Below are 8,322 nucleotides of genomic sequence, written 5' to 3' on the forward strand. Positions count from 1 at the left end.
TCTCCTAAAATTGGGAAAGAACTTAAGCTTTTCCTTAAACTGAGCCATTGAAAGCAAAATTGAAAAAAAAAGGGAAGAGTTGTTGGCCATCACATATAAAGTAAAGGAAATTAGGTGGTAATGGTTACGTTTTTGTTCATATTTGAGAAAAATGTTAAAATTTTAAGTTGAATGGTGCAGATTTTAGTTTTAGGAGAAGTATTTTTATTTATAAGGTGTGACTGAGGTTGATTGTATCCATATCAGCCATTTGTTTGTTTTGTTCAGTAAATAATTAATTGATGATATCAGTAAAAATGATGTCCTTACATGGCCTTCCTGTGACGTTTTAAATACAAGGCATCAATAGTACAAAATGTGTATGTATCAAATAGTTCCTTTGAAATAAAATAGAAACAGGCAGTTTTTAACACAGAAACTACCAGACATTTCCAGGTAAGAAGTCACAGATTAAACTATTTTTTGTAAAGTATTACTTGAAAACAAAGTGAAATATTGTGAACATAAAGGGTGGATGAATTTCATTATTTATGATGTTATTACAATATATTATGTTACAACTACTCAGATATACATATGGTTATCATCGAACCATTCCTTGGTATAATGTTCTTACCTATAAAATAACCTTTTTATTTCCATACTGGTACCCCACTTTTACTGTGTTTTACCGTGTTGGAATGTAAGTGCTACCCACTTTTTTATCACTTTTATAGACAGGGGAAATCCCCACACACTGTTTTTTGGTGATGCACCTTAAAATAGTTTCATATTGATGAACCTTATTCATATTCACATAAGCTGATCTACTGTTACGTAGTAACCTGAAAAGGCTCTGAATAATGTTAGGCCAGTCAAAAGTTAGACAATGTTTGAACATAAGTGTAGCCTATCTAAATGATGACTAACGTGGTGAGATTAATATCATGAATTGCATATGAATGTTTAAGTTTCAATGTTTTCATTCAATTTGGAAAACAACAAAAGAAATTAGAACACAATGATTGAATTTTCTATGACATCACAAAGCGGTTTGTATCTTTTATGACATCACAAAGCGGCTTTGTGATTCTATGACGCACAAAGCTGATTTCAGAAGGGGTTTACTAAGTAGATGTCAGTTCAGATCACACATCCATTCATTCATTCCGTGGCCAGTAGTAATAGTAATCTTGTGTTTTTGTAATTGGCCTTTTCCAGAAATAAGTCCTGAAAAGAAAAAGTGAATCGATCCCCACCACGAAGCCACCCGAAGTTTCATCTCAGACTGAGCTGGAGACCCGAACACACTCTACTCTGATAGGCGTCTTCGGTGAAACAAAAAGTTAGTAAAAGACAAATTCTCTCTGAAACTCCCATGTTTCTAAAACCAGCACCACCTCCCCGGGTGGAAGAAGAGTGGGAAGGATGTAGCACCACCTGTTTATAGGGAGACAACAGCCTGCACCAACCATGAAAACACGTAGAGTGTCCAGAGTTAGAGTTCCAAGTCCACCGCCGGGTGAACAACCACTGGTGATATCGTGACGACACCAGGAGGACTAGAACTCAAACATTCATAAAAACACCTAAAGCTTTGAAATCCATTGCCACCAGTGACCTCTCCAAACTTCCCAATATCCCAAAACCAAAAGGTGCAGAGTTACTTATTTATTCCACCAATTCCACAGAAAAAGAGAATTTGTTCTGAACACAGTGAATCTGATGACCACCAAAAGAAGTCACAGAGTTCCATCTCAACTGAGCTAAGAGGCCCTGAGACAATCTACTCTGACATGGCTTCTTCTGGTGACAAAAAAAGTAAGAAAGACAAAATTCTCTCTGCAACTCCTGTTTCTAAAACCAGCACCACCTCCCGTGTTGTGAGAATGGTTGGAAGGATAGCACCACCTGTCCTGTTGTTAGGAGCAAAAGCCACCCTCCATGAAAACCGACCAGTTTCTTCAGTCCCCGCCGTAGCTCACCCTGGTGAATCGTGAAACACCAAAAAATCAAACATTCTCAAAAACACCTAACTTGTGCAACCCCATGCCATTGCCATCACGACAACCACCAATAGAAACGGTAGTGCACGCAGTGGTTATGCAAGCAAGACAGGATAACGCGAGCTCGAAGCAAAAACACATGGGAGAACCAGATATTCCATTAGGGATACTACAGGGGGAAGCCTGCGGACCCTACTATCTCTACTTATTGGTCCACTAGAAAGTCCTGCGCACTGTTAAATTACCTTGAGGGACACTCTGTGCGTGGGAAGGTAGTACAACAGAACATGTGGTTCAAAAGACAAGTGAGGATGGCCACCATTGGCACATGAGGAGTGTCAAGGGAAAAACGCACATCGTGCGCATGTGTAACCACCAGTCCAGGGAAGAAAGGGGGGGGAGATGAGCACCACCCCGGTAGGGAGGAGAAACCAGCCCCCTACCAGGTATGAAAGAAAGTTAGGGAAGGATGACACCACCGCCTGGTTCATAAGGAAACTGAACCAGGAACGCTCGCCACTCAGGGTCAGAGATACTGCTCCACAGCTCAGGGCCAGAGATACTGCCCCACTGTGTCAGATACGCTCCCCAGCTCAGGGTCAGAGATACTGTTCCCCAGCTGATGGTCAGAGAACGCTCCCCAGCCAGGGTCAGAGTACTGCTCCCCAGCTGATGGTCAGAGGAACTGCATGCCAGCTCTGGAAGAGCAGTCCGCGCGCTCTGGGAGAGAAGTCCGCGCCGGCTCGGGAGACGTTTCACGCCTGCAAGAGCGAGGTCAGCAAAGACTCTGCCAGGCAAAATTTTATGTGGGGCCCATGGGGGTAAAAGGTAGGCAAATCTGGGCCCAGGTGGGATTGTCCAATCATACCATTGGGATTGTCTGGGGGTTCCATGTTGGCCCCAAGCCAATTGCCCATGTGGGTTTAAGGCTGGATTACACCAGTTTAGATGGGCCCCAGCTGGGCAAAACAGACAAGACCCATCTTGTCCCAGCTTTAAGTCCTATGTGGGGCCTCCATGGGGACAGTTAGGCGAATATGGGTTACAAGTGGGTTGTCGCAGGTTCCATGGCCCAAGCCAATTGCCCATGTGGGTTTAAGGCAGAGATTACACCAGGTTTTAGATAGGTAATAATGCTTTAAAAAATCCTAATTGAGTACTCATTAGAATTTGAATAAACAACCAACCTAGAGCTGCAACAATTACTAAATAAAAATATATATATATAACCACCATTTGAGTCAGGTTCTTTAAAAATGGCCACATTCTCTGATTTCAACTTTGATTTAGAAATATTTTGTTGATAACAGACAATGATCAAGAGATTCATTGGTAATAAACATTGTTAAAAAAAAAATAATGCAACAGTGTGTCCGCATTTTTTAAATATTTGATTGAAATATTAATGAATTAATGATTAATATTTTAACAGTTTAACTGTACTTATACTTGACTACAAATGTTCTGCTCTCACTCATCTTCCACCACTGCTCAGTACTGTTTAATTTGCCACTGGCTGTCTGGATGTCCTTTTCCTCCTCTGTCTCTCGCCCCAGTGAACCATTTCGACGTGCCCTCTCTTCCTCCTGCTGGTTCACCTTGCCGTCAATGAATTCATCTTAAAGCATCTGTAAAACAAATATGTTATGAGCTAACATTAAACATATCTCTTAAACACCATTTAGAATTACACAGGGGCCAAATAGTATGCTGTATTGGCAAAAGTATAAAGACATGATGATCATTGAATGGATTATGAAGTACCTGAACTTAAAACAGTTTACTCCCTCATAATCTAATTAATATATAATAGCTTTGAGAGGTGTGTACAAAAAAATCAAAAATTAAATGATGCACAATTTGTCACATTAAAAGCCAAAATACACTAAAACAATAGTTGATGCACATTAGTCAGGCTTCAATGCACTGCAGGCTTCAGATTTGAAATGCCAATAGAACCAGCTTTATTTGGGTAAAAAGGTTGCTATTTATGTTGATTTAAGCTTATTCAGTATTAAAAATTAGATGAGCAGTTCTCAAAATAGTGGCAGTCCAGGACAAAGATTCCTTACATTTTCATCTATATACATGTCTATTCTGCCCCTTCAGTTACTTTTCAGATGAAGATCTGACATAAGATATATTTTAATATTCAATACTATTCTTTGCTTAAATCTCTGCTCTTTCCTTTTCTTTAAGATTTCCTATGCACTTGAATGTGCTATATAAATAAGTGTATTTTTTTTTTCTCAGAAATACTTTATTTGAATTTTAAATGTTTTCCAGACATACAAAAGAAAGAATGTATAAGACAAACATAAAAATAGAGAGCATAAATAAAAAACAAAAACATCACAGCCTCCCCCCACCCTAGAACCCCATGCTCACTCCTCAAAAAAACAACAACAAAATTATAGTTTACATGTCACAGGCTTTTACAAGGCGCAAGAAAGGCAACCACATATCTTTAAAGTCCTCACGTTTTCCTCTGGCAATGTAGGTCAGCTTCTCCAGTGCCAGGTTGTTAGACATAGTTTGATCCCTGGTTTATCTTTGTCTTTCTGTGTTCTTCCAGTTCAGAGGATTACATGTTTAGCCTGCAATAAGCAGAACTAACAAGATTCCTCTTTTTTGTAGTCCCTTTAGAAATGATGTCAGCAAGCAGAGTTTACCGTCCATTGGCATGTTACATTCAGTCAAACGGGAATAATGTAGTAACCTCCTTCCAAAAATTCTGAAGTTCCGGACACTGCCACATACATGAAGAAGAGTGCCTTTATCTACACCACATTTTACACAAACATCAGGAATATTAGATACAAATGGTGAAGTTTTACAGGATTAATGTAGGTTTCTAATAACCATTTGTACTGCAGCAATCTAAACCTGGTGTGTGAATTTTTCCACCATCGTCTGAAATTTCGGTTTGTAAATCAGTTTCCAAGCTTGCAAATACAAAAGACTACTTTCTTTTGAGGAAAGTTGCAAAATGTTGTAAAATTTGGAAAGCAGGCCTCTACTTTGATGATGGTGTCTATGTTGTCTATAGTGGTGAGTTGGGGTTTCACAGTAGACTTTAGTTGGGTATGGTGAAACTTCTAACCTGTAGTACTTAAAAAGTGTTTTTTGGGCAAACCATATTCATTTACCAATTGCTCAAAAGACATCAACACTCCTCACTATATAGGTCCCCGATTTTACTCAGCCATTATTCAGCCAAATTCTAAACCCCCTGTCTGCTCTCCTGGTTTAAATTCATCATTTCCCCAAATTGCGACAAAACTGAGAGCTTAGATACCTAATTGATATTGTATTTTTGAGAAAAGGATTTTCGGTTTTTTACTAATTGTTTGATTTCGGCTGCATAAGATAATTTGTCAAAGGTAGCTTCAATGTTATTGTTCTCAATGTATATCCGATGATGTATCCGTGGTAGAAAAATAATAAGTAGCAGCGCATAATTGAGCTGCCCAATAGTACAACTTAACATTAGGCAACCTAAGCCCCCTCTCGGTCATAGGCAGATATAGAAGGGAGAGCCGCAGCCTGGGGCGTTACTATTCCATATAAATTTGGTAAAGGTTTTATTCAAGGAGGAAAAGAAGGAGGTTGGAATGTGATGGGATGGACTGAAAAAGTAAGAATTTTGGGAGAATGGACATTTTAATAATATTAATGCACCTATAATAGAGATTGGCATCCCATCCCATCTTTCTAAGGAATCTAATATATTTTTTTAAGGGATCATAATTAATTGAAACAATTTTCTTTATTCAGGATTTTTTTTTTTTATTTGTCGGTGCTTTACCTGGTTTTACAGAAGTGAAATAGCTGCCAATCTTAAGGATGGAGGTAGATGCCCTTCTCATAGGACTCATTATACATTTCAAGTAGATGAGTAATATTTACCTGAAAATCTCTTTAAAGCTCAACAGGCAGGCCATCAGGGCCAGGGGCTTTATCTGCATTCATATGGGCAAGTGCCTCCTAAGTTCTGAATGCTCAGTTTTCCATCTAAATCATTTTTAGTTTCCTCAGACAAGGTTGGGAATTGGAGTTGGTCCAGAAACTGATCCTGTTATCCATACTGTCTGGATATTGGGATGTATACATTTTTAATATTCGGCAAAAGCGTCATTTATACATTTTGGACCCACTACCTTCTCTCCATTTTCAAGCACAATCAATTAATAGCCCTACTTGTCTGTATTTTTTTAAGCCTCCAAGCCAGGAGTTTTTCGCCTTCTCACCCTGATCATAGTACGACTGTTTCAACCACAGTAAACTAGTTGCTATTTTATTGGTAGTGAGTTCATTATATTCAGATTTTAATAGGAGAAGCTTTTTAACTTTTCAGTGTCATCACATATATACAGCTGGTCCGGCAGTTCCTTTATTTGCTTGTCAACATCTTTCAGTTTATTTAGATGTATTTTAGATTTATGCCGAGTGTAGCTCATTATTCCCCCCTTAATAGGCTTTAAATGCTTCCCATTTTATTGATGCACATGGTCTGGTCTTTATTAAAATTAAAATTCAGTTATTTTTTCTTCGAGAAATCCCTCAAATTCTCGACTTCAGCCATTTAGCTTGAAACCGAAATGGAAGTGGAGATGAATAAAATTGGGAAACTAATTGATAAGATAATTGGGCGTGGTCGAGAGTAGTATAGTCTCATACCACAATTCTGAATCATATATCAGACCAGAAAATCAAAAAGAAATCTATCCGAGAACATATTTTAGGTAGCAGAGAAACAGGATACTCAATCTTACTCGGATGAAGTTGTCCCAAATCTCCACTAAATTAAGATCTTTCAACTTTTCAAATTGTTTTCCTGGCTTGTTGGTGGATGTGTCGGAGCTATTTGAACGGTCTACTACAGGATGTATCACACAATTAAAATCTCCTCCGATGATGAACCGGCCCCTATAACCCGACACGTTAAAAGAAATGTTGATAAAAGGCAGGATCCTCCCCATTGGGGCGTATAGACGTACCAAGTTGACTAATGTAGAGATTATTGTTCCACTAAGTAAATAAATCTCCCAGATGGATCCAGATATTTATCTTTTAGATCAAAAGGAACTGATTTATGGATCAATATTATGACCCCTCTTGCATGAGTCGTAAACTAGAGGAGAATACCTGACCAGGCCACCTGATTTAATCTTATTCACATCTTTATCTACCAAGGTCTCTTGTAAGACACACACTGTGCGTTTAAGCTTGACAATTTTGTTAGACCTCTTACATTCCAACTGGACACATTTATAACTGAGGTATCGAACATAAATCATGTAATTGAAAATGTCTCAGGCCGTGAAAGTCATCAAACACAAAATAATCTAGTTAGCCCCTTATTACAAAACCCCACACATTTCCCCAAACGAAATGTGATGTTAAACCCTTTAACTAGGAACTTGGGTTAATAAGACGTTCTATCCACGTAGTGGTAACGTGTAAATCTGCACACATCACATAGCCACACATGAGCTAGCTGTAGTAGAAATGTTTGGACCATATAAATTTACACAATAAACTGCACCCAGTGCATGATAAATCAAAAATCTATAATAATACAAAACAAAACATATCTTAAGACAATCGTGCCAGTGACGTATTTTAACAAAAAGGCAACTTACTAAATTATCCGTTGAGTTTTGTAGTTTTGGCCATACTCGTCAGTGGCTCCATTGCAAGAGGAACGAAAAGAAAAAGATTTAAGTTACGAGTCGTCACAATTCTGCGCTTATTTCCTGAACGTATTCTTCAGCCTCACAACCGATTTAAAAATCCTCGTTTGTCATTGTGCGTGTGATCATGTGAGACTGGGCACAGCATGCCATACCGAACATTCAGTGCACAAAGCTGGGTTTTCACACCGTTGGAGCGCTGTTGCAGTTTACGTGTCTCTGCGGAGAGGTCAGGGAAAAGGCAACTCGTTGATTCTCGTAGCGTACCTCCGTCATTTTCCTGGCCTCTCAGGGTTGCTTCCCTGTCCGTAGCTCAGAAACTTCATTATTATCACCCGTGGCGATGTAGATTTCGTGTTAATAGGCCCGATCCTGTGTGCTCTCTCTAGGATGGGGACACGGGTGAGACCTTCACCCAGTGTATCTCGAGCCACTTCTCCAGAAAACCACACAGATCTGAAGCCTTCGATTTTTCGGGTAGCCCAACCAGTCTCAAGTTAGAGCGTCTGCTTCTGTCTTCTTGCTGTAATTCTTGCTTAATTCGTTTTGCAAAGGGTCTCCACAGTTTTCTCCAGTATTTTAACTTTGCCTTGAAGACAAGTTACATCATCTTCTGTTTGAGAGATTCGCTCCTCCGTCTC

This window comes from Etheostoma spectabile, chromosome 15 (assembly GCF_008692095.1).
Source record: "Etheostoma spectabile isolate EspeVRDwgs_2016 chromosome 15, UIUC_Espe_1.0, whole genome shotgun sequence".
NCBI lineage: Eukaryota > Metazoa > Chordata > Actinopteri > Perciformes > Percidae > Etheostoma > Etheostoma spectabile.